Source organism: Gossypium hirsutum, chromosome A01 (genome assembly GCF_007990345.1).
Source record: "Gossypium hirsutum isolate 1008001.06 chromosome A01, Gossypium_hirsutum_v2.1, whole genome shotgun sequence".
Classification (NCBI taxonomy): Eukaryota; Viridiplantae; Streptophyta; class Magnoliopsida; order Malvales; family Malvaceae; genus Gossypium; species Gossypium hirsutum.
In genome coordinates this window covers 100,394,842-100,421,219 of record NC_053424.1, presented here as the reverse complement: position 1 = coordinate 100,421,219, position 26,378 = coordinate 100,394,842, and the positions used below count along the sequence as shown (strand labels likewise).

At 33.7% G+C, this 26,378-nt stretch overlaps 2 long non-coding RNA genes across 6 annotated transcripts; both read left to right on the top strand.

Annotated features, from left to right (window-relative positions):
- Positions 1-5,343: 5,343 nt before the first annotated feature.
- On the top strand, positions 5,344-16,425 carry LOC107913714 (uncharacterized). 4 transcript variants are annotated; one of them, XR_005921821.1, is made up of 5 exons: positions 5,344-5,703; positions 7,072-7,298; positions 15,718-15,857; positions 15,940-16,183; positions 16,265-16,425. It is a non-coding gene; the product is annotated as an uncharacterized lncRNA (long non-coding RNA). The 4 variants fall into 4 exon arrangements; XR_005921777.1 differs by lacking the exons at positions 15,718-15,857; positions 15,940-16,183; positions 16,265-16,425 and adding exons at positions 8,690-9,018; positions 9,130-9,692; XR_001688639.2 differs by lacking the exons at positions 15,718-15,857; positions 15,940-16,183; positions 16,265-16,425 and adding an exon at positions 13,047-14,431.
- A 334-nt stretch (positions 16,426-16,759) lies between these two features.
- On the top strand, positions 16,760-20,962 carry LOC107952748 (uncharacterized). Of its 2 annotated transcripts, none has more exons than XR_005921765.1 (5): positions 16,760-16,813; positions 18,029-18,122; positions 18,198-18,274; positions 18,370-18,412; positions 19,969-20,962. It is a non-coding gene; the product is annotated as an uncharacterized lncRNA (long non-coding RNA). The 2 variants fall into 2 exon arrangements; XR_001698904.2 differs by lacking the exon at positions 16,760-16,813 and adding an exon at positions 16,926-17,920.
- The last annotated feature ends 5,416 nt before the right edge of the window (positions 20,963-26,378 follow it).

The following is a 26,378-nucleotide window of genomic DNA, read 5'->3' as shown; positions in this document are numbered from 1 at the left end:
AAATAGCTATAGAGTGGACAATTTCAACAAATAAGTTATTGGGCTAAAATCTGATTATTTTCCAACTGTAATGACCATTAATTAATTATCCCAAAACATATTTTGGGCAGCAACCTTTAAGAGTCGAATTTGGGCTCTTAGTTCCCCTTGTTAAACGGTTCTTTAGTCCAAAACTTGATAGACATGTCCATCTTTCATCACCTTCTTTATTGGGTCAAGTAGTCAACCTCATGCCCCAAATTGCATGGTTTTGCCGTCCACATGGATAACTTGTTCATGTCCATTTTTTTATTTAAATTATGTCTCCAATAGACCTACACAGTGAAAATTACATGCATTAATAAATTAACATGAATTAATATAAAATATGTATAAAATTCATGTAATTAAGCATAATTTCACATACTTTCTAAATTCATGTCTAAAATTACTAATTAAGTAAAATTCACTTATTTCAATAATAATTACTCTAGATAAACACATTTATTAAGTAAAAAGGTGGCAAAAATATATAGAAAAACCCTATATAATTTTGAGTTTACATCAGTCAAGTAATATTCATTCAGGATTCTCATTTATGTTTCTCTCAGAATCTATAGACCACGAAGAAGAACAAATTATGAATTCAAGTGACAGTTGTTAAATTCCTTAAATAGGGAAGCTGGTTATATATATATATGTGTGTGTATAATAGAGTTCGTTAGGAAGTTTTCTTTTTCCTTCGGTATTGTACTTTGATTTTTTCTTTCTTTCTTTTAAATGCCATCTTTCCTCTTTAGACTAAAGCTAAAAAATTTTTGGGAATAATCAAAGGATGTTCTATCGTCTGATGATGCTGTGGGTTTATGAAAGGTATTCAGAATTGAGGATTTTGACCTTCAGCAAGGTGAGTCTCAGGTGAGTCCTCAATGTTGACTCCTACAAGTCTTTCTAGATAAATCTTTTGTAATCAATGTTACATTATTGGAGAATGAATAATTGAATAGTTGTTGATAAATATGTATGAGATCTTGATGTAGTGTCCTCGTAAGTCCGATATGTAACGGACTGTATGTATGAATGCATATGATTCTATGGAGCAACTGTGTATGTGTGTAAGATTTATGTTGTGATATGTGATCGAGTGATGTGTGATGTGTGTGAAATGTGTACCAAGCATGATTTGGTTAAGAAATGAGTATAGCCTATGTGTACCTATGTTAGACTTATCTGGTTTGACTGATAAAGATGGGGAAAGAGGGTGTAACTGAGAGATGTGAGTTTTGACACCGCAGTGGTTTTCATTGTGTCCGTTGGGATTGTAAAAACAAGTTATGATATGATGAATCTAAAGAAAGTATACGGCCATGGCATATTCTAGAGAGGGCGGATAAGTCGCATTTATCCACTACGATTTTTGCGTGTCTCGAGGCAATGGTGGGCAAACCTCACGCAATTGTTAGTTTAGGTAAATCCATATCACAAACACAATATTTTACTTGGGGTGCCTAGGTGGCATTTTTTTGGCCTTTGTAGCATATTTTGTATGTTGCCTTTGTGGCGTATTTTGCATATTGCTTTTGTCACATATCTCTATCTAGCCCCTATGGCATATTCTGCTAAATCTATGACAAGGATATGATCCGTCTGAAGTTATTTGGTGTGAAAAGTGTTGTGATGAAATCAAATAAGTTTTAAAGGAAGTTTCTTTGAAAAGAAGTATGAATTAGTATGTTCAATAAGGGTATCTGTCGTGGTTATCTGTCAAGTTTATTATAAGGGCATAGTTAATGTAAAGTTCATCAATTCGAGCTATTTGTGTTATTAAGGTGGTAATCTGAGTTATCTAGTATTTATTATATGTGAATAATATCATGTCTTGTTTTGAGACTTGAGGGAATCTAAATTCTACGTTAATTTGGTGGTTTTATGCCATGTAAAAAAGATATGTGGAATTCTTCTGATTGATCTAAAGTGTTTCTCATCATATGAATATGTATTGGGTTGAGATAGAATATAGTTCAATTTAAGTCTGATTTAGCAAGATCAGTAAGTGGTATCCGCCAAGAATGATGTTTGTGATTAACTGTTCTAAAATAACTGTTTAAAATTGTCTGAAGAGAAAAGAAAAAGGTAGTATCATCTGTTAAGATCTAGAGATAGCCAAGTAGTTAAATGAATGATGAAACTTTAAGAATTGTGAGTGGTGTATAAGTATGCGATCATTTAATTGGCAATGTGAAGGTATCCGCCAAAGACAAATATGAGGAAATCCAAATATTCAAGATGAAGATTTCAACATGATAAGTTAAAAAAGGTATGTTTTGTCAAATCTCACTAAGTTCCTCTTAAATTACGAAATGTTATGTTTATATTTCACTTGTTGTTTAAATGTGGTTGCTGAAAGGGACAAGCTAGGAGTACACTAGAGAAGAGATGAATGGGGAAAATTATGCATACAGTGGACCTGTTTGGACAAGTACCGTATTGTAAGATTACACCATATGAGTCTGTTTTATTAAATTTATGTATTGTAATAAATTTTTATAAATATGATGGATGATGTTCAAATATATTTCCTTGTTTCTTTAATAATGAATTATGGTAAACATTAAGGAAAACGTCTTGAGTCAAAATATAAGAAGGCAGTTTCGAAATTTTGTTAAGAGAATTGTGTAAAAACACCCAAGATCCTGACTCATGGAATTAGGTCAGGTTGAGGGCGTTACATCAAAAAACTAAACGAGAAAGAGGTTCTAATGGCGGTGGCTAGAGCAGTAGAATTTATAGTCCCTAAGAGGTGGTTAAGATCAGTCCCAAAGGTCTTAAGAATACCCAACGTGTAGTTGCTCTGATGCACGAATATAGCTCCACCAAGGAAGATTTAAATTTTTATTTAGGAACTTAAGGCATCCTTCTGCCAAATTTCACCTATGACTTTCAACTAACTCGAGGGTGTCACCTAAGTGATAACACTAGGGGTTTTATTCTTCCCCTCATCTTCTGGTTGCTAGCTTCCACCCTTTTTTTTATCGGTACTCAATGAGTACAGCATTGTATTGTGGCAACTCTCTACCTTATCCTAGTGGACATTGGTTGCCTTCTTCATAGATTGTTATATGCATTGTGAGCCACTGATGCTAAATGTATTCAATAAAAATCACCAGGTGAAAAAGCAAGGGGTTTTAATCGAAAATGCCAGGGTTTTAAGCCTAAAATCTAGAATTGGACTTCGAACCTTCATATTAGAAAAGAAAAATTTGTGAGGGTCATCAATAGGTTCAAAATTAGGTTTGACTTTCCCATCTTCTGGTCTCTATCTCGAAAAGATGTTTGTTCGCAAAGTCAGCATATTGACTAAGCGGTTGCATGGAAACAGTTTAAACGATTAAGGACAGGGCGTCTACTAGAATTAGGGGAGATTGTTACTGTTAGACAAGTGTTTAAATAATGTCTGCAAGGATTAAGCCATAATGGTCACCAAGCTAATGAACTTCTATTATGGGCGGATTCTCAGAAAGTCCCTACGGTTGGAACAACTTGGCCCCATAACTCCAATGAAGATTTGGCACGAATTCTAGTGAGGAGGATGAGGGAACCTCCCTTCCTTTTCTATGAAGCTTGTGGGATTCACCCACACCACCGAAATATTATATAAGTCATGGTATATATTCTACTTCTTCTCCCAGTCGGGCTAACTCTCATGTTGATGGTGGAGGGTTTTCTTCCAATTCTCATACCACCATTACAGGGAAATAGGTTTTTAGCGGTGCTTAAATAAAAACGCCACTATAGATCGAGCATTAGCGACGGTTTTTGAAAAACACCGCTATAGATCGAGCATCAGCGATGCTTTATGAAAAATGTCGCTATAGATGGAGCATTCATGGCATTTTTTTAAAAGCACCGCTATAGGTTGAGCATTAGCGGCATTTTTGCAAAAAAAATTAAGCACAATGCCATCATTTTATGTTGAGCTTTAATGGCATTAGTAGCGCTTTTTTAAAAACGCCGCTATAGATCGAGCATTAGCAGTGCTTTTTGAAAAATGCCGCTATAGATCGAGCATTAGCGGCGCTTTTTAAAAAAAACGCCACTATAGATCCAGCATTAGCTGCGCTTTTTGAAAAATGCCTCATGTTTATGAGTTGTAGACATAATATCAAAAAAGAATTTGAGAAGTTAAATTTTAAAATATTAAAATTATCATTATAGTTTATGATTATGGTTTAGGCCGGTATAGTGTTTTACGATTTAGGGATTATGGTTTAGTATTTTTAGGGTTTAATGTTTATGTTTTAGTGGTTAGTCTTTTTGAGTTTAGGATTTTGGTTTATGTTCTATTGTTCTGGGGTTTATGTTTTTAGGGGTTAGGGGTTAGGGTTTAAGGGGTTAGGGGTTAAGGTTTAAAAGGTTAGGGTTAGGGGTTAGGGTTTAAGGGGTTAGGGATTGGAGAAGTTAAGCAGATTGAGTCTTAGCTCAATTAGTATGAGCATTGTTGTCAATATGAGAGAACATGGGTTTGAGTGTGTTGAAATGCATTATCCTCCTATTTATGAGTTGTAGACATAATATCAAAAAAGAATTTGAGAAGATAAATTTTATCAAAATCAATTTCGATAAATTCTATCAGCTACACAAAAAATTAAACTCGTGGATACAAACTCTTTATATGGAAGTTTAGTTCATTTATAAAATTATTTTCGTACACAATTTTAAATTTTTACAAATTAAACATATTGTTTGGAATAAAACAAACTAATTAATTTAAATGAATTTAAGAAATAATTAAATCTTTCAAATATAGAAACAAAGAAGAAAATTAGATTGAATCTAACTAAAAACTAAAGATTTAGTACATGTGTACTTCAATTTTATAAATTTTGTTGAATTTTTAAAAATTAATAGTAGGAAAGGCATTAGCGGCGTTTTTCTTATAAACGCTGCAAAAGGTAAACAATAGCGGCGCTTTTTACAAAATGCCGCAAAAATTAAGTTTACTTAAATGAAAACGGCACCGTTTTGTCATGTGGACTTTATTGCCATTAGCGTAGCTAGGTTAAAAATACCACAATAAGTCGAGAATTAGCGGTGTTTTTATCTAAATCTGTTTTATTATGGCGATTTTAGTGCCATTAGTGGCGCTATGTTAAAAACGCCGCAATAGGTTGATCTTTAGCGACGCTAGTGAAAAAAAGCCGTAAAAGGTGTGCAATAGCGGCATTTCTGATAAAAACGTCGCAAAAAATTGATTTAATTTTTCCAAAACGCTGCCGTTTTGTGTTGGACTTTTAGTGACTTTAGAGAAGCTACTTTAAAAACGCCACAATATTTTATATTTAGCAGCGCTTTATGTGAAATGCCGCAAATAGTCATTTTGTTTTATTTGAAACGATGTCATTTTTCTATCATCACTTTCATCTCATGCATATACCCGAAATCCCCAAATTTTCCCCCTAAACCTTAAACCCCCAAATTAGTTTGTTTTTTTCCCAGACATAAATCCTACCCTAAATTCCTTTCTTATTTTCCCCCATTTTATTTCCCCAAATCCCCTTCCCCAAAATCCCTAACATTTTCCCCAAATAATTTTCCCCAAATCAGTTCCCCCATCCCTGAAATATTGTTTCCCCAAATTAGTTCCCGCAATCACCGTCAGCTGCCCTATACATTGCCCCTCTGCTGCATCTTCGTCACCAGCCATCTGCATCTTGTTGGAGTGCGGTGAGTCTTTATTTTTTAACAGAATATAACAACATGATACTTGCTGATTCTATAGCTTCCTGATGAAGTTGTTGAAAATTTTAAAACATCTTTCAATTTTTCCATGTATATACATGTTATAAATTAATTCAAACATCCACTGTATGTTTTTGTGTATATAGATTTTTATATTAGAAAACTCAATAAAAATATTTACTTTTTCCTAGGTGTTCTTTTTTCTGCATGATTCTTGTATCTTTCATTTCATAAAATGAATTTGTGCTTGTTTTGTTGTGATAGGATAGAAATAGAACTTGTTATTTAGCAGTATCGGTGGAAGGATTCTAGACATTGAGGTGAAAAGAATGGAAACCAAAAAAGGGATTAAAAAGGTTTAAAGTGAGGGATATTGGGTTTCATACTTGGTCAAATTCTTGCAATAGTTTTTAAATATGTTTAGTGTTTATTAACCCCCAAATTTGTTATTAACCCCCAAGACAACATCATGGCCTTAGCTATTATTACACTGTTCTAGAGGTGGATTATTAAAGAAAAAAAATCATTTTGGATATATATATAAATAAATAAAAGAATCGAATAAGTAAGTTTTGTATACTATTGAATTTAATTTTTTAAATTTAAAAGCTAAAGTTTTGCCAAATTAGGTTGGCTGAACATCTTTGATTTTTCTTCAATTTTGGTTGTTGAAGCCACCCTATCATTTAAATCCTTGGCTGGGAGAAAATGAATTGAAACTCCATTTCCTTAATTTTCATAACCCATGTGGACCATACGAGTAACCAGATTTCAAGTATATATCTGCCTTTCATCATTGTTTATTCTTTTATTTTTAAAATTTGATGGAATAAAATTAAGTTTCACCTCCTCCTGCAATTATTCCAAATATTTCAATCTTATCAATAGCAACATTTAATTAAAATTAGGTTTTCAATCTTATCAGTTTTTAATTGATGCAAAACGGGTTAGAAATAAAAACTTTTGTGTGTTTTCGATCTGTGAAATCTCTTAAAGATAGTGTAATCCAGTGATAGGAAGAGTTTTAGATAAAAACAAAATGTGGGATGGAAAATCACCAAAGAAACCCTGTTAAACTACTCTACTAAAAAATTAATTGGTTTTTGTATAAAGAATTTGTGTTAGTATAATTTAAGAGGGATGTGTGTTAATTGCCTAATAAGTATAGATTCTTGCTATTAAAAAATGATTCACCTTTATCTCTGATTATGCAATTTTTGCTTCAATTACAATGGATTATGCAAAACTTTTTCTTTTAATTTCTTTAATTAAGAATTAGAGGATGATTTAGTGATGCCCCCACAGTGTTGAGATTACTAATCAAATTAAGACAATGGCAATCAATTGAACTAGGATTATCTCCATTGAAAAAGAAAAGTAAAATTGAAGATGGCTCAAAGATAAGAAAGATGTATTCGGTAATGGTGGCAAACAGAATCTAGTTTACAACTGCTTTGGCTTTTGGCTGTGGTCATTAAGTTGGTGTGAAATTGTCGGTAGTCCTCTGCTGCATCTTCGTCGGCAACCCTCTGCTGCTTCTCCAATTTATTGCCATCCAGTTTTCTGCTATCTGTCATACTGTAAGTTCTTTTTGTAAAAAGTATTAGTGAATTAATATCGTCTGATTTTATTTTATTTTTTAAATTAAAGTTGTTGGAATACATGGTAAATTGGAAGGTTGAAGCTTTCCAAAATAGGACATGTTTCCTATGATTACCGAGTGTTAATGTTTGTTTAATTGGAGTATAAATACTGTCCAAAATATGGTTTGTTTTGGTTATAATGTGTCTCGCCCCTGCTATATATAGAATTATTTAAAAATGGACTTTTATTTTGTAATTTTATTTAGGCTTAATGCTCAATTTGATTCCTAGACTATTTTCGATCTTTTTATTTTGATATCTATTTTTTTGTCTCTATTTGATACTTAAATTATTATTATTATTATATTACTTGCTTAAACCCAACTTTTATAAAAGTTTTAAAAAAATCAATTAGTATTGTTTAATTCAAAATATGTCACGTGACATCTATAACCATTTAAATTGAAACACGTACCATTCATGTTTATTGAAATATTTCAAAAATATAAAAATAATTTTAAAACGTTAAGATATATTTTAAAATACCATTGACTTTGGCCGGCGTTGATCATCGTTGCACAAATTTTATTTTGAATTTTAATATATATATATTTTAAAAGAAATCAAATTCTTCTATAGAAATTATATTTTTTTGCAAGTTTTTAAAAAATATTTCAGTTTTTCTAGATTTTTTTTAAAAAAAATTCCAAAGTTAAATCTTTTTTGCAATCTTGTAATTTTTTTTTAAATTTAACTTTTTTTTGTATTTTTATAAATATTTGATATTTTTATATACTATTTTGACTTTTCAAGATTTACATTTATATATTTTTTGAAATTTAAAAAAATAAATATACATTTATTTGAATTATTTATATGTTATATTTTAATTTTTTTAATTAATATAATTTACATAATATAAAAAATGAAAAGAAAGTGGTGTGATTCATTTTAATAGCTTCACATGCTAATTTTTTTTTCTAATCGTATGGATTAAAATATATAATGAAATGATAGTTTAAGTATTAAAAAAATTAAAAATAATAATAAAATAAAAGAAGTGTTATTATTTGCGTAAAAAAATAAATTTAATTCATAAAAATATATATAAATTCAAAACATATTATAACCAAAACAGAAATATATATCTAAATTTCATAACTTACATAACTTACTTAATTTAAATAAATTTAATTTAATCTAATAATTTCCTTAAAAGTATATAGTTTAAAGTTTAAATTTCATAACTTACATAATTTACATAACTTACATAATACATAAGTATATATCATATCATAATTTACATAACTCACATAACTTACATAACTTAATAACTTATATATATCAAGGGTAAGCAACTTACTCGTGTAATTTATTGTCAAGTTTAGACTTAAAGAACTACGAAATGGATAGGAGTTGGATGAAATTGTCAAGGGCAAGCAACGACTATCGAAATGGAGTACAAACTTTTCTAAATTTTGCATTTCAAAATGCAAGCCAAGAGAATATGACTTTTTGCCCATGTAAGAAGTGTGGCAACATCAATTGGCATTTTCATGAAGTTGTCTACGAACTTCTAATTGTTGATGGTTTTATTCGAGGTATAAAAAATGGATTTTCCATGGAAAGTGTACACCTAGTAGAACCTCTTCAACAATTAATTTGGCTTATCCTCATAGTGCTTACCATCAGTCTGTTAGAGAAGATGACATGGAAGGTATGTTGTGGGATGCATTTAATATGCACAGTCATGGTTTGCAATCATTTCCACCTGACTTTGTTGCATCCGATGATTGTAATCTTGGTGGAAATGTTTTTACTGAAACAGGAAGAAGTATACCTGATGAAGAGCCAAATGAAGAAGCAACGAAGTTCTACACGTTACTTAATGAAATGAATGAAGAACTTTATGAGGGATCAAAATTTTCAAAAATGTCCTTCTGCATTCGTCTTTTTCACTTAAAATGTTTGAGACGGTGGACCAAAAACTCTTTGACAATGCTGTTAGAGTTTTTGAGAGATATGTTTCCGTTTGAAAATGTCCCTTATTCATGCAAAGCTATGAAGAAACTGAATAAATATTTAGGCCTTGGGTACAAAAAAATTCATAATTTCCCAAATGACTGCATGTTGTATTAGGGTGATCGGGAAAATCAACAGTCTTGTCACTTTTGCGGTAAACCTTGTTGGATGAATAGAAATACAGAAGCATGAAGCAATCTTATTTTATCTTATCTATGATTACCCCTGGAGAGAAAGGTCCCGGAAATGATATTGATATTTATTTACAGCCACTTATTGAAGAGTTAAAATAGTTATGGGCAGGTGTTGAGACATATGATGTATTGAGAAAGGAGAACTTTTATTTACGTGTAGCTTTATTGTGGACTATTAATGATTTCCCAAATTTTTCCAATTTATCTGGTTGAAGTACCAAAGGACATTATGCTTGTCCTTGTTGTGCTGCGCAAACATGTTCGAAGTGGTTAAATAATGGGAAGAAGTTCTCTTATATGGGGCATCATTGGTGGTTAGATGGAAATCATAGATTTAGATTTCAGAGGTGTGACACCCCTAAAGTGACCCTAGTCGGAAAGTGGTTTCGGGACCACTAAACTGAGTCATAAAGATAATTAACCGTCATAGTTGATGCTCATTATATGTACATATGCATGTGTGAAAATTTCATGTTTGAATTTTGTTAATAGTAAGTGAATTTTATCAAATAGGACTTATGTGAGAAAATTTTAAAATGTGATAGGTCAAAGCATGAAAATCTATTAGTGCATGAAATAAAAAGGGGGACTTGCATGTCAATTTCCCCCCTAATTAGTAGTGGCCGGCCATGACAAGTATGGTAGACCAAGTGTGATGGGCAAGAACATATCATAAACATGTTAAGTTAGTGTTTCATGGGAAGTATGATAAAATAAGGAGCATGGGATACAAAATATATGCCTTTTATATTAATAAATTAAATGTTAAATGAATAAATAATATGAAATATGAACTTATATTAAAAGAAATGGGTGATAAAAACAAAGTTGGTTCATCTTTTTCTTCCTCCATTGCCGTACCTAAAGAAAGAAAAGAAGAAATTGAAGTTAAGGCATTTGGTCACCTTTAAGTGGATTAAGGTATGTTAATGCTCTATCATTGAAAATCTTTGTATATTTGGAGTGGCCATCAAGTATAGAAGCTAGCTCATGGCAAATGTTTTTGTAAAGTTATGAAGATGACATTCGGTCATGGATGTTTGTATTTCTTTGATGTCGTTTTTGATGCTTTAGGGTATTGAGGGTTGATTATAGATGAGTTGAGCTTGGTAAAATTAAATGTTTGTGGCTAAATTGCTTAATGACAATCGGCTATGTTGAAATGCTAAATTAGTGCTAAATTGTAAGTATTTAAATGAGTGTTAGCCGAAATTGAGCCTATGATATTAATTAGAATTTGTGAAATTTATGCATTTTGTGGTCCAAGTGTGATAAGAACCATACGGTTATGGCATGTAAGCATGAAGATTTGTGGATGATTTAGAATTGGCCTAAGTGTTTTAGTCATTAATATATATGTATATTGCCGAATGTATGCTTAAGGAATTGGTTAAGTACATTGTTGTTAAATGCTTGTTGTTTTTGTATAATTGTTGCCTAGCTACTAAATGAACTTAGGGTATTATGGATAAGTTTAAGAGTGGCATAATTGAAATGAAGTTTGCTTGGGCCAAATTTGAACCTAAGTTTTGAATTACAATTGATGCTTGTTAGTTAGTTGATGATGTCCTTTGATAGCCCTTTTGATATTCGGCCATTGTTAAGGAATTTTGAATTGGTTATAAATTTCTATGTTTTAATTAGCAAATTGAATTATTGAAGGTTGAGCTAATTATATATGTATATGTTTTATATGTACATTAATTTCTTAGTCTATGTTATTCGGCTATAATCGTCATGGTAGAATTTTTTTTAATTTGTAAATTTGTTAATCATTAGCTCAAGAGCATCAAGGACAAAAGTCGGAAAAAGGGACGACAAAACTAAGCGAATAGCCGTAGAATTATAGTCGTCGACAACTTTTAAGGTAAGTTTCTAGCATATAAGTTTAGTTATAATGAAGAATGATATGGAAAACGGCATATATGATATTATGTTTTAAATATGTGAATGAGAACTTTACAGAGTAAATTGTATAAATCTGCAAGGGACAACAGCAGTAGCGTTTTGGAAAAATTACCATAAATTGTGGGACTTGAGTTAAAGGCTGAATAAAATATGTAATTAAAGCTTAATGAGTCTAGTTTCTTATAAAAGAAACCGTGTAAGCAAAGGAATTTCCGATAATGAGATATTTAAAGTTGTGTGAGACGGTGTCAGAATGACTCCGAAATCCCCTGTTCTGTTTTTAGAAAATCATTATAAATTGTAAAAAAATGGTTATAAGATAAAATTTATATGCTTAGACTCCATAATGAGTCTAGTTTCAAATGAAATCAAATACAACATATTTTGAATTCTGTAAAATGAGAAATTTGATTAGTAGTGAAGAGTGGTCAGATTAGTCAAACAGTGAAACAGGGGAAACTTTAAGAAAAATCTGGTATTAATTGGCCAAACCTAAAATTTTGGAAATTTTATGGATGGAAGATATACGAGTCTATATTCAGGAAAAATTAACGGAAAGTGATTTGGAGTTTTGTAGCTCCAGTTATAAATAATTTAGTGACTATTGCTCAGGAAAAACAGCTTGTACTGAATTTGAGATTATGTTGTGAACCTTGATAAACTTGTTTTAGTTGCTCATAAGCTATTGATTAAACCCATACTTGAATTCTAAATCGTGATATTGTAAGTTTATGAGTATTCGAATATGAAATGATAGTATGGCGTAATGGCCGATGTGATGAATGTGAAAGTGTATATATGTGATAAGGCCTAATAGCCGATGTGATGAATGTGAAAGTGTATATATATGTGATAAGGCCTAATGGCCGATGTGATGAATGTGAAAGTGTATATATGTGATAAGGCCTAATGGCCGATGTGATGAATGTGAAAGTGTATATATATGTGATAAGGCCTAATGGCCGATGTGATGAATGTGAAAGTGTATATATGTGACAGGGCCGAGTGGCCAACGTGATGGATGTGAAAGTGTATAAATGTGATAAGTCCCGAAGGGCATTTGTGTCAGTACTATATCCGGGTTAAAACCCCGCAGGCTTTATGCGAGAATATTATCACTGATTAATGTCCGTAAGCTTCGTGCTCGTACTATATCCGAGCTCTAAAGACCCGATGACTACGTATGGGGATTTTGTCCGGGTAAGACTTCGTAATAAGAATTGCTTATAAATATATTCAATGCGAAAGGTTAAACAGGTATGTACTCCAAGTTTATATGTGAGCTTGATTTGTACTAAATCATAAGGTAGTTATGTGATGCATACGAGAGCAATCTATGAGACTATTCCTATGATTATGTGACATCGGATCAGTGTGAGAGGTTATGTGAAATCATACGATATATCTATGTCACATGAGCTCACTTTTATGTGAAAGTTTATCTGCCTATTGTATATGATGAGATGTGCATATTCGGTAAAGGGATGGTATGCCCGAAGGAAGAGTGAAATAAAAATACGAACAACTATGTTATAATTTGATTGTTATCTGTTGACACTGCTTAAAACTTACTAAGCATTGTAATGCTTACTCCGTTTACTCTGTTTCCTCTGTTTTATAGATCTCATTGCGAAGCTACAGGCTCGGGGATCATCAGCAACTAGTCACACTATCACTATCCACTGTTTGGTACTGCTATGTTTTGGATTATCTTATGGCATGTATAAAATAGACTAGTGGCGGAAGAATATTTTGGTTAATGTATATAAGCCATGCGAAAATGGCATCTTTTGAATGTTTACTTAGAGAAGTTTAAATTTTATCCCTGGCCGTGCTTAGTACTTATCTAAATGAATGACCTTTATTTCAAGAAAAAGTTCAAAATTTTACGGTTCTGACATGAGTTACAAGCCCGGTAATGCCCCTTACCTATTCCGGCGACGGTCACGGGATAGGGGTGTTACAAGGGGACTCTATTTGATGGTACTGAAGAGTTCAGAGAAGCTCCTGAGCAGACCATTGGATCTAAAATCTTGTTCATGTTGAAAGATATTAATTTCAGTTATGGAAAGATGAATCAACTGCCCAACATGCAAACAAAGAAAAGATCGAGGGATGAATCTGATGATGAATCTGATGAAGAGGATGGTCCTAATGAGGCAGACTTGTGGAAAAAAAGAAGTATTTTTTTAGTTGCCTTATTGGGAGCATCATATTTTACGACACAATCTTGATGTCATGCATATTGAGAAGAATGTTTGCGAAAACATCATTGGGACAATTTTGAATGTAGATGGAAAATCAAAAGATAATCTTTAGAGTCGACTTAATTTAGTTGACATGTGAATTCGGCGTGATCTTCATCCCCAAGTACTTCCGAATGGGAAATATCGGTTGCCGCCTTATATTTTTTGCAATGTCGAAGGAAGAGAAAGAAGTGTTCTACATGGTGTTGAAGGATATAAAGGTCCCAGATATGTATGCATCAAATATATCTCGATGTGTAAGTCTTAAAGATCGAAGACTATATTCCTTAAAATCACATGATTATCACATCTTGATGCAAGATTTACTGCCAGTTGCTTTACGGTGCTGTATGTCAAAAAAGGTGACGTCTTGTATAATTGAACTATCCAATATAATGAAAGCTATTTGTGGCAAAGTTTTGAATGTTGAATAACTTGAGAAAGTACAAGATCGAGCTGCTTTGACTTTATGCAATTTTGGGAAGATCTTTCCACATTCCTTCTTCACTATTATGGTGCACTTGCTAATCCATCTCCCTCACGAAGCAATAATTGGTGGACCATTTTTTATCGGTGGATGTATCCTATAGAAAGGTGCTAATTTATTTGTAAAGTATTCATTCATTCACCTAGATACCTTTACTTACAACTTTTGATAATGTTGTATATCGTGTTTAGGTTCCTATACAAATTGAAGTCTTATTGTCGTAATAAGCGTTATCCAAAAGGATCAATTGCTAAAGGTTGCTTGGCAGAGGAGTGTATGACTTTCTGTTCTAGATATTTAGAAGATGTTGAAACGAGACTGAATAGACCAAGTAGAAATGTTGGGCTTACTGATCATAACTTGGCCGAAACTTATTTATTTCAAAGTTATGGAGAACCAATCGATAAAGTTGAAATTGCAAAATTAGATGATAGATCTTGGGTGCAAGCACATCGATATGTTCCTTTTCATCATGATACAATTGAACCATTATGCAAGTAAGTTCTAGAATTTGATAAATATTCATCTTTTTTATTTGTTTATCTTCTAACCAATTAAACCTCTTTTTAACATAGTGAGTACAAACCAATCTTGAGATCTCATTCACGCTCTCGAAGATTACAACATCGAGAGATTAATAAGTTATTCACAGAATCTTTTCATGAATGATTAAGTCAAAGGTATGCAACTAAAGCTTTTATTGACAAATAAGAACATTTTCTCATAACATTTATAATTACTCAATTTACTTTCAATTCAATAGGTTTTGAGTGGGAAGGACGTCAATGACAAAGTTAAATGGCTTTCCCAAGGTCCGAATAGAGTAGTAAAAAGATATATTGTCTTCCTCATCAATGGATTCAGATTTCATACAAAATATCGCGAGAGATTGAGGAGAACTCAAAATTGTGGAATAGTTGTTAATTCTTCAATTACAAGTTATGCTAGTGCTAGGGACAGTAATCCTGATGAGGGAAATGTGAAATATTACGGACTTCTTACTGATATTATTGAGTTGGATTACTAAGGAAAATGGAAAGTTGTCTTATTTCGATGTGATTGGGCTAATGTTAATATTGCTCGCAGAATTAAAAAAGATCAATTTGGTTTTACAATGGTGAATTTCTCTCGATTGATTCACACTATACAACAATTGATAGACGAGCCGTATGTATTTTCTTCTCAAGTGAAACAAGTTTTTTACTCAAAAGATCCAACTGATAAGGGTTGGTACATTGTACTCCGAAACACCCCTAGAGACTTGTTTAACATGGGTAATGGAAGTAGAGATGACATCGTCGAAAGGTCAGAAACTTTGCCTTTTCCAGAACAAAACTTAAATGAAAATATCCCTAGTACTAGTACACAATTTCAATGGGTTCGCCAGGATGTGGATAAAGATATTTACGAATTATGATGTAGTGAGATTTTACGATTTTTTAATTATATGTAATATTATAATTTAAATCTTGGTCTTGTTAAATATTTCAAATATTTTATATGTACTATTATTATTGTAATTAGTTACTAAAATTTCAACTATTTTATGTGTCTTGCAGGAAAATGCCTGAAAGAAGATTATGAAATCTAAGTATTGTTCAGAATAATCCAAATTTGGAAGAAACAAATAGTGAACAACAGACTGCTATTCGATCTTCGAATGTTCTGGAAACACTTGACGAACCTGCAGAAGTTCAAAGTAAAGTTAAATTTACGTTGGTGTAGAATTTTATTATTGATTTCTTTTTCAAATTATTATATTATAATATACCATTTTTTAGCTGAAAGTGGTGGGACGCGCAGAGGTTGAGGACGTATGCTGCTTAACGATTTATACGAGTTAAATCCTATCAAGCATGACAAAGTATCTAGAAACAATCTTGGTCAGCCTGTTGGATTAGAAGCTCGACTTTTAGCAGGATATTTGGGCATTATAGCACGAAATGCTAATATGTTGCCTATCAACTACAAGTCATGGCATTAAATGCCTAATAGTAACAAAAATAAGCTCTCGATAAGATTAAGGTAACGAAACGTGAATGTAATTTATAATATTTTGGTTTACGCTTCATTTATATTTACTTTCTAAACTTGTGTTTTTTGTAGGAGAGATTTGCTTTAGAGGTCTCGGATACTTTGTCAAGAAGACATTGGGGAAAAAATGGAGAGACCATAAAATCAATTTAAAGAAAGAATATTTTAAGAAAAATATAAGCCTTGAAGAGAAATTGCGAAATGTCCCACCGGGAATGCTGAGGTATCAATGGGAAGATGCGGTTCGATTTTGGAATTCAAAGAAATGAGAGGTATTACATTCTTCCAAACTCTTATAATTATTTAGGTTTATAGTATTTACTATATACATAATAATAATTTCATGATGTAGGACCGTGACTGAGTTGGAACAAGCAGCAGGGAAAAACAAAAAATTACGCACACAGTAGGGTTGAAAAGTTTTGCTTGTATAGTTGAGGCCGAGGAATTTTGAAATTATTAATTGTGTCTAATATTAATTACTTTCTATTAAATAATATTTTTATTACTATATTGTAGGAACGCTCGTCTAGTCAAAAAGTTGGACGCCTTCAGCTTTTTAACATTACGCATAGGAAGAAAGATGGATCTCCAATGACTTCTGAAGCTGAAGAAATTATGGTATATTTACTTAATAAAATTTAATTTATTTTAAATATTTATAATGTTTAATTATAATGGTTTAATTTGTCATTAGTAGTTTTAAATAATGTTAAGTTATTTTTCATTTGTTTTTATTATATATTTCGTTTCTAACTTTGTAACACCACAAATTTGGGCCTAGAAGTATTAGGTCTTGAGCGAGGGAGCAGTTGGGAAGCTGCTCATAAATATTTAATTTGCAAGGAAGTGACACAATTGTATGTTTGGCTTAGTGGTTGTGTGCTCTGGAAGTGTCTGGGAAGTCATGGGTTCAAGCCTTGGCTTCCACAAAATTTTGGTTTTTGAGGATAAAACCCCTATATTTGGCCGGTAGGGTTATAAGTTTATTTTGGTAAAGTATGACATAAAGAGCCTACTGGTCTAGTGGATAGTGGCGTGTGGAGTGTGATAGTGGTCTGAAGTTCAAATCCTTGTTTTTGCAAATGGAGATTAATTTTACTGTTGGCTATGGGAGGTAGTAGTATTTGACTGAAACACTACAGAGTGGAGTGGAGTTTGAATTGGTCATGGAGGGATTGTAGGAGAAAGTTAAGGAGAGATATGAGAAGGGATTTTAGGAGGAAATCAATGGGATTTGAAGTGGAAGGGAGTTGGTAACGAATTTGAATGTTGGCACAAGAAGAATTCGGTTTTGGTACTCCTTCTACTCATTTTTGGTTCTTATCAATTGTTTGGGGGTTCCTTTCACTCTGGGTTTTGGGATGGCTGAATATTGCTTTTCTCTCCCACTCTATCTTACGGTTTTGGGCATTTCCTTTTGTGTCTTTGCTTATTCTCTTCTCCTCTCTCTTTTCTTCTGGCACTTTCGTTCTTTTCCCCTACCCCCCGGTCAGGCACTTTTCTGTTGTTTGTTGTTCTCCTTGGCTTAATGTTCCTTCTACTCCCCTCTCTCATATTCTTTGGCTTTTAACTCTTAGTGCTTGACCAATTCTCTTCTTATCTTCTCTCTCTCTCAATCATAATACATGGCCGAATACCCCTACCTCTCTTATCCTCACTGTGTCGACTTTCCCTTCGTTGTTATCCGCCTTTTTTGTGGTCATTCTTTTCACCGATTTTGCATGGGTAAGTCTAGCTCTTGTTTTAAGTGCACATCGTTATTCTTTCCTCTTTGTTTTTTTACCGTGTTGATAGTCCCCATCTAATGTATTCTTTGCTACCGATGCTTACTAGGGGTAGTTTGTGCTAAGCCTCTGCCTCTGTATGGGGTGATCATTGTGGAAATAGAACAACTACTTCCCTTCTCTAGAGACGGTTTTACGATTCGGTAAGTGGTTTACGCTTGGTTCAAATGGTTGTGCAAACAGTATGATCAAGGTTAATAGATTTGGTTGGTATGCAGATAATAACCGAAGAAGGGGGAAAGATCATTCTTCATCAACGGTTTAGGTATGTAGAGGCTTGGGGGTTCAAAACAAGGTATGTGACAATTGATCTTTTGGATTAGTATTATGGAAAGGAGTTATTAATTTATTTACCTTAAGACTAATGAAATGGTTGTTGTTTGGATCAAGGTTTGGAATGCTCAAGGGGCTACATCCGTGTTTTTGTAAACAGGTGTGTAAAACACTACCATTACCGTAAATCGGTAAAAACCGAAAAATAGGACCAGTTGATCCCATATGTGCGTGCGATCGCTCGTGTGGTAACCCTAAATGCATAAATGTAGGTACTGAATTTCGAGAGGTCACCATGGGCGATACCATGGACTTAAGCCGTTTGGGGCCATGTTAGGCTGAAATGGGCCTTGTAGGCCCCACGGGCTCATAGGCCCACTCGGGTAAATCACACGGATGCGTGGAGATTTTTGGGCCAGATTGTGTAGTTCGCACAGTCAAGGCCATTTTTGGGATTAGTGGGCCACACGGGCGTGTAAGCCCACATGGGCCCGCATTATGGGCTTTGGGCCCATTTTCACTATTTGATTGTTAAGGTTGCATGGGTCGCTCGAGATGACTGTGACCTTCTGTTGGGCCGATAAGGGTACCTGAACCCTTATGTGATAAAATGACGATTTTGCCCTTATGTGATAAAATGATGATTTTGCCCTCATGTGATAAAATGACGATTTTCCCTCATGTGATAAAATGACGATTTTGCCCTCATGTGATAAAATGATGATTTTGCCCTTATGTGATCAAATGATGATTTTTCCCTCATGTGATATGTGATAAAATGATGATTTTTCCCTTATGTGATAAAATGACAATTTTGCCCTTATGTGATAAAATGATGATTTTGCCCTCATGTGATAAAATGACAATTTTACCCTTATGTGATAAAATGACAATTTTGCCCTCATGTGATAAATGACAATTTTACCCTCATGTGATAAAATGACGATTTTGCCCTTATGTGATAAAATGACGATTTTTCCTTCATGTGATAAAATGACGATTTTGCCCTCATGTGATAAAATGACGATTTTGCCTTTATGTGATAAAATGATGATTTTGCCCTCATGTTATAAAATGATGATTTTGCCCTCATGTGATAAAATGACGATTTTGCCCTTATGTGATAAAATGGCAATTTTCCCTTATATGATAAAATGACAATTTTGCTCTTATGTGATAAAATGACAATTTTTCCCTTATGTAATAAAATGACCGAAATACCTCCATAGGGTAGAATGATCGAAATACCCCTGTAAGGTAAAATGACTGTAATACCCCAGTAAGGTAAAATGACAGATTTGTTCCACGATGTGTATGATTGTATTTGAGCATGCCATGTTATATGTATGTTGCATCCATGTATAATATTACGTTGCATTGCATGGGGTGGGATATATGATTTTGGGGAAAGTGTACTGTAGTGATATGGTCACACGGGTCGCGTAAGACGACTATGGACCTATCGATGGCTTTAAGCCTACTATACTGGCAGCTTTGCTGCAATACTGTTTTAGTGTCGTAACTGATACTACTTGGTGTATAGGGCAGGGTGGGTCGATTTTATCCCCACATGGTGTGTAGGGTTGGTACGGAGATGGTGTGTAGAGGCTGGATTGGGTAGGATTTTCTGCTTGCATACTGCATTGATCATGGTTACTGCACTGATTACTATTACTGAAATGGGCTAAAGCCCAAACTACTGTATTAACTGTACAGGAAATCCTTAGGCGGATCGGTGCTGCGAGGGACTCGGAGGTGGACACACAATAGCTTACACTTTCGAATTTATCTTTTAACTTATAAGTAGTTTTATTTGGGTATTTTTATGTAAAAGGCCTCTTTAAGTTTTATTCTTTAATTTGGGCTTTTATTATTTTATTATGATTTATACCTACTAGTAGTATGATGCGGGTTTTCAAAAGATATACATCATTTACCTAAATAATGTGATTACGCAAAACCATTTCAAACGCTTCCACGATAAATGAGATTTTGAAATAAATAAGCTTTAAAGTAAATACTTTTCATAGTGACGCAAGTTTTAATATCATCTTTTAGATTACACAAAGAGGTTAAAAAAAGAACAGACCTTCCAATGAAATTACGTTTTGAAAAAAACACTCCAATGTGACATCTCAGATTCGGCCATAATATTTAGGACGGGCATGGGGTGTTACAAACTCTTTGATTGATTTATTAGGAGAAATTAAGGGATAAAAAGGTGGAGTATGAAGGGATTACTTCAAGTGATAGTTCTGTTAATCTTGAGGACATTGATAATGGAATTATTACTGAAGTTTTGGGTCCTGAAAGGTATGGTCGGGTTCAATTTCAAGGATCTGGTGTTAACCCAACCCAATATTTTGGATCTAGCTCGTAGCAATACATGCCTTCGGGGAGTTAAGCTCAAGCTGAAGTTCAGAGGTTAAGAGACTAGATCGCTTAAATGCAAGCGAGCATAGTTGAGCAAATAGCTCAACTTAAAGCAGAGGAAGTAGCGAGGGAAGTAGAGCAGAGCAGAAAGTATGACAAACTCTAGCTACAACTTCAGAATATGATGAAAATGTTTCAACAGTCGCAAAATCCGCCATCTTAGACATTTGTTTTCTTACTGTAAGAATCTTTTTAACATTATAACTTTTAATATTATTGTAAGAATATTTTGAATTATACTTCATTTATTAATTTATATCATATTTCTTTCGTTGAATTTGAAGTATCATTTAGATTTGCTATTTTTGGCTGAATTTCATGCTATAGGAAGGGTTGGATAAGGGTAAAAATGTGATATTACAAATCTGCAAAGTTAGTGGCATTTTTCGTAAAAACACCGCTAAAAAAGGGTAGTTTTAACAGCATTTGTGACAAAAAGTGCCGCTAAAGGACATGTTCTTTAGCGGCGTTTGTGGTAAGAGCGCCGCTAAAGGTCATGTTCTTTAGTGGCGTTTGTGGTAAAAGCGCCGCTAAAGGTCATGTTCTTTAGCAGCGTTTGTGGTGAAAGCGCCGCTAAAGGTCATGTTCTTTAGCGGCGTTTGTGGCAAAAGCGCCGCTAAAGGTCATGTTCTTTAGCGACATTTTTTCAAATAAACACCGCAAACTTTAGCGGCGTTATCTATAGCGGCATTTTTTGCGCGCTTGTAAAAACGCCGCAAATAGTTTTGTGACGCTTAAAAGCGCTGCTATAGGCCTAAAAAATGCCGCTAAAAGCTAGTTTTGATGCAGTGCACTATGCCCATTCCAGTAGTGATGGATGTCCTAGCTTTATTAGATGACATTGGAGAAAATGAAGGTACTACTACTGCGCCACCAAAAATAGGGGCTGGTAAGAAAATTCAGAAGAGGCCAGGGGTAGAGGGAAGCATCCAAGATTCTAATGGCAGTGAAGGCCCACAGCTGACTTGGTGTAGAATCAGAAAAGTGACTGCTCCTTTGAGAGCCAACACTTCTCTAGTCCTTGCCTTCCTCCTGTTCTTACCCTACTAGTGGAGTTTGCCAATTTTATAGGCTCCTAAGTCCACACAATTGATCTTCCTTCAGCTGAAATTCCACCAGAGGTAGTACGCCCAAGCCAGCTAGTGGCTCTTTTCAATTCCTCACCCCACGATGCTTCTATTGGCGAAGCAGATGAACTTTTTCATTGGTGAGATCTGCTGAAGTCAGGGCCATCTCCTTGCTCACTAGGCACTATCCATCAGTAGCAAAACAATATCATGCCTCAGTAGGTGAAAGATGCTTTCCTCTCATACCTTTATTCAAATTCTCAGTTATCTACACTCTCGGTTTTGGCAAGGTTCTCCCAAGCCTTAGCAGTGGAATACGGGCTTATGAGTTGGGCCCTCTAAGAAGCTTATCAGTAGAATAGTGCTAAAGTGGCAAGATCAGGAGAAGCTATAAAATCTGGTAAATAGTCTTTGGTTCAATTATGCTAGACTCATAAAAGGAGCTATGAGCTAGATCTAGGATTTCAACTCCTATGTCTTAGCTTGGAAGGCCAAGTTTAAGGATACACAAGTCAAGTATGCATAGGTGAAGGAGAAGAACAGTTGGTTGAAGGCTAGAGAGTCTTATTGGGAGGAAAAATTAAAAGCCCAATAACAATGTCACTTATCAGAGTTGGTAGGTCTAGGCCAATCCAATGAAGAGGCTCTGAAAAAGCATCAAAAGGACACAAGGAAAATTTTACCAAAAGCCCTACCCAAATTGAGGTCTAACCTGGTCTTCCATGCCCAAATTGCTGCGAGCCCTTTAAATAGAAGCCAAGTAGACTTTAATAATCTTCAAAAAGTCTCCATAGATTCTCTGAACTTTAACGTCTATAACCTTAAGGGTAAGGACTTGGAAAAATTCTAGAGGGAACGGAAGCAATCAACCAATTTCTTCATTCCCACTAAGTTTGAAGTAGAGGATGAGGAAGAGGACTTCGAATGTTTGACTGATCTGGAAAAGGTCTCTGAAAATCGCCCCCAAACAGAAGAAGCCCTCATCAAACCAACTGACTAGCCAGTTGAGGGAGGAAACTGAGAATTTTTTTTATTTTCTTGTACTTACTCTTTTTGTTCCTCTTGTAATATTTTACTTATCCTTAAAGCAATGAAATTATCATTTTCCTTCCTAACAATTTTTCTTACCACAATATTAACAGCATATTAACTTACTCACCATATTAAGGTTTTTAACTTACCCGAGGGACTAAGCTAGGTCCGACGTATTATGCATACAAGGCTGACTCTCACTTAACTTCTAGATGATCGGCTAAATTGAAAGCTCTGATATCAATTAAATTTTAATGTCCTATACCCGACCCAATTTACTGAATCTAGGTATAAGACATTACAATAATCACTTACTTAGCTAAAATTTTCAATCAACTAAAGCCATACCAAATGTACCTCTTATTTATTCAAAATCCTTTTTAAGACAATAGGTTTGAAAAAAACATTTATCGTTTATCACAAAACTTTTAAAGGTAAAATAAAACCTTACAACAAATTGCTTAAATAGACAAGCATATTTGTAGCAAGTATTACTATTTCATTTGAAAAACATATTTCCAGAAATTCCCTTTGTATGCATAATATTGCCCTCAGTCTACCGCCATGGCACATTCTTGGCTTAGTCCCTCTTGACATATAGGTTCAACTCACAAACCTGCTAACCAAAACACGTATATAAGTTTACAAGGAACTTAGTGAGACTCCCTCATTTTTACCTTTTCTATGGAGACGTAGATTCTCTCGACTCAAAGTCTTGAGTTCCCTCTCAGACCTTGGCAGATAAACTTTTGATTCTTGGTTGGCAGATAACCTTACATAAATCTCTACACTTAACTGTCTTGTACTCATTTCACCTAACTAGAGGATTTCAGAATTTACACCATATTTCAAATCCCATTACACAATTTCTTTGTTGTTTGCAGTTAGGTACGTTTTTCAAAATGGTACCCAATAGATACCACTCTTGGCATATCACTTTGCAGGACTTATCGATTGCTAGGACACTAGTTACACCATGTCTTCAAATCAGTCTAAATAGACATACTTGCTTAGAAGAACATAACATTTCAATACACACAATAGAATTCTAAATAACATTAATGTAGAACCTTAAGTACATTCCAGGTTTGGTAGACACCTGTGCCACCAACATTTCAAAGGTCCGAAGTTCTTTGTTATGGAAGATCACTAAATCAGATTCACCAGTAGGTTACTCTATTGAGAATACTATTGAAAAGTGTCTCGCAAGGATACCCGAATCTCACTCAAGGATCTCTAACATCTTACCACTTGATCATTACAAAAATTCACTCTGCGAATTTCCCAGATAATTCGTCACAAAGGCTTTCTAGAAAATTTCGTGCATACCGTCCCAACAGACCATCTTAGTAGATGTCGTAGGGCTATTTCAACATAGTCTTATTGGAACGACGAAAATGTACAAGTGTACACAATCGCAACAAGTAATAAAGTGATAAGTAAATGTCAAGTTATTGTACCCACAGGGACTATGAAAAGGATTATTTATGAATGCAATTTAAAATACTTTGGTAAAGAAAACTATTTTGTTTAAAGAGGGTGATTAAAAACTTAAGAAAATTAAAATAAATAAATAATGAAGTAAGAGAAAGTTCTAATGCACGATTTCAAAATAAGATTTAATCAAGATGATATAATTTTGTTGGATTAATTACACTTCTCATCTTAGAATTATTGAAATTATGTTTATGCTGTTACGAATAAAATCACGGCAACCCGGTAATTTGCTAACTTATGAGCATACTTACATACCAAAATACATTCATCTCTTGACATATCCCTATGTCAATTCAACCGACTAAACAGATTCTAATAAGCAAACATGTTAGTGCATATACATACTCATTAATATGAACTAATCTCTTGCGTATCCTTATGTCAATTCAAACGATTAATTAAATCTAACAAGCATATAAAAGACAATGTGAGGTAACAAGGTATCCCTACCTTGAAACAATTTAATCATAATAATCTTGCAAGTTATGCAAGGCAATAATATCACCAGATACATTGCTAATTTAACCTTCAGCTACCTTAGAAGAATAAACACGCACTGATCAAGTGTTGTGTCAATTAATTACAATTTCAATCTGTTTAAATAATTAATTCATTAGTTACCTCACAGTCGTAACGCAAGAATAACTTAGGCATGATTTTACTTAATCAAGCATTTTATCGATGCCTATAACAACATAAACACAATTTTAACAATTTAAGAAGACGAAATAAAATCAACCCAACACGAATTAAATTCAAGCTAAGCTGATTAAATTAACCATTCCAACAACATGAATACTCATAGATATGTTCATCATAACAACAACAAAAATTAAAGAGATAGGGAAAAGAATCAAATCTGGTGGTTTTTTGAGGCTTGACTTAGTTGCTTCGTTCTTCCTTCTTGTTGTCCTCACCAATCAAGGCTTCGATGAACACTTAATTGCTACTCCAAAATGGTTGAAGAACAACCCTTTTCCAAGGGAAGAAATCGGCTCAAGAGCAAGGGAATTGAAATGGAAAAATGAGAGAAGTGTTGTGAAATAAATGAGGAATGATGAGATGCTTTGAATGATCAGCCAACGGGGGCTTTTACAGCTGAGTGTGGCAGCTGAAATTTGCTAAAAATAGTAGCCAAAGAGCCACCCCTTGGCCAGCCACCTATGTGGCAAATTTAATGCTTTCAACTTTCCTAAAAATGGCTTGGGGCAAATCCAAAAATCCACCAATTGTGGAAGGGTTTGAATGCAACTTTGACAAGACTTCAAGGGCTTCTTTGCAAGCTTAATTAATCAGCTAATAAGCTGATTTGGGTCAACATATGGCCAGTTTTAGGCTGCCCAATCTTTGGCCGGCTCACTTCAATTGGTTCGGTTCAACTGGACCATTTTTTCCATAATTAATTAATATTAATTTACTTAGCCCAAATTAAATTGGGTATAAATTAAAATTAATTATATTATGAATTAATACACATAATTGGACCGTCTTAGGCTGGAAATTAATTTTCCTTGATACTTCAAATTGCTTTTTGATTTTGTGGTTCAAGCAGTGTTTGCCGAGCCATTTTTCGCCCTTTGCGCAATTCTGTCGAAAATAACCAAAATTACTCAAAATTAATTATAAAATTAACTAAAATTCATCATGTTCATATTTTAAGTATAATTTAATTATTTTATAAAAATTAATTATTTTTCGACAAAAATTTAATCAAAACGGTATGATTTTAAGCTAAAAAGGATATGTAATAATGCGTAAATTTTCGTGTTTCCACACCCCCAAACTTAATTCGTTGCTCATCCTGAGTAATGCACAAATTTTGAAAAGAATTTCTCGAAAGAACCTTTGGAAAACTCCTTCAGAACAACATTTTTCCCAAAATTATGAATTTACTATACTTATGCTCAAAGACAAGAAATTTGATAGTTATGCTACTTAAGTATACATATTGTTCAAATTAATCTCAACAACTATTATGATAGTAGAAATTAGACTAAATGCTTCCTAATAAAGTCATGTTAAACTTTACCAATGTGATTTTATTCCCTTTATTCAAGATTAAGCTGCAATCATTAAGTTTAACTTATGTATTCATAT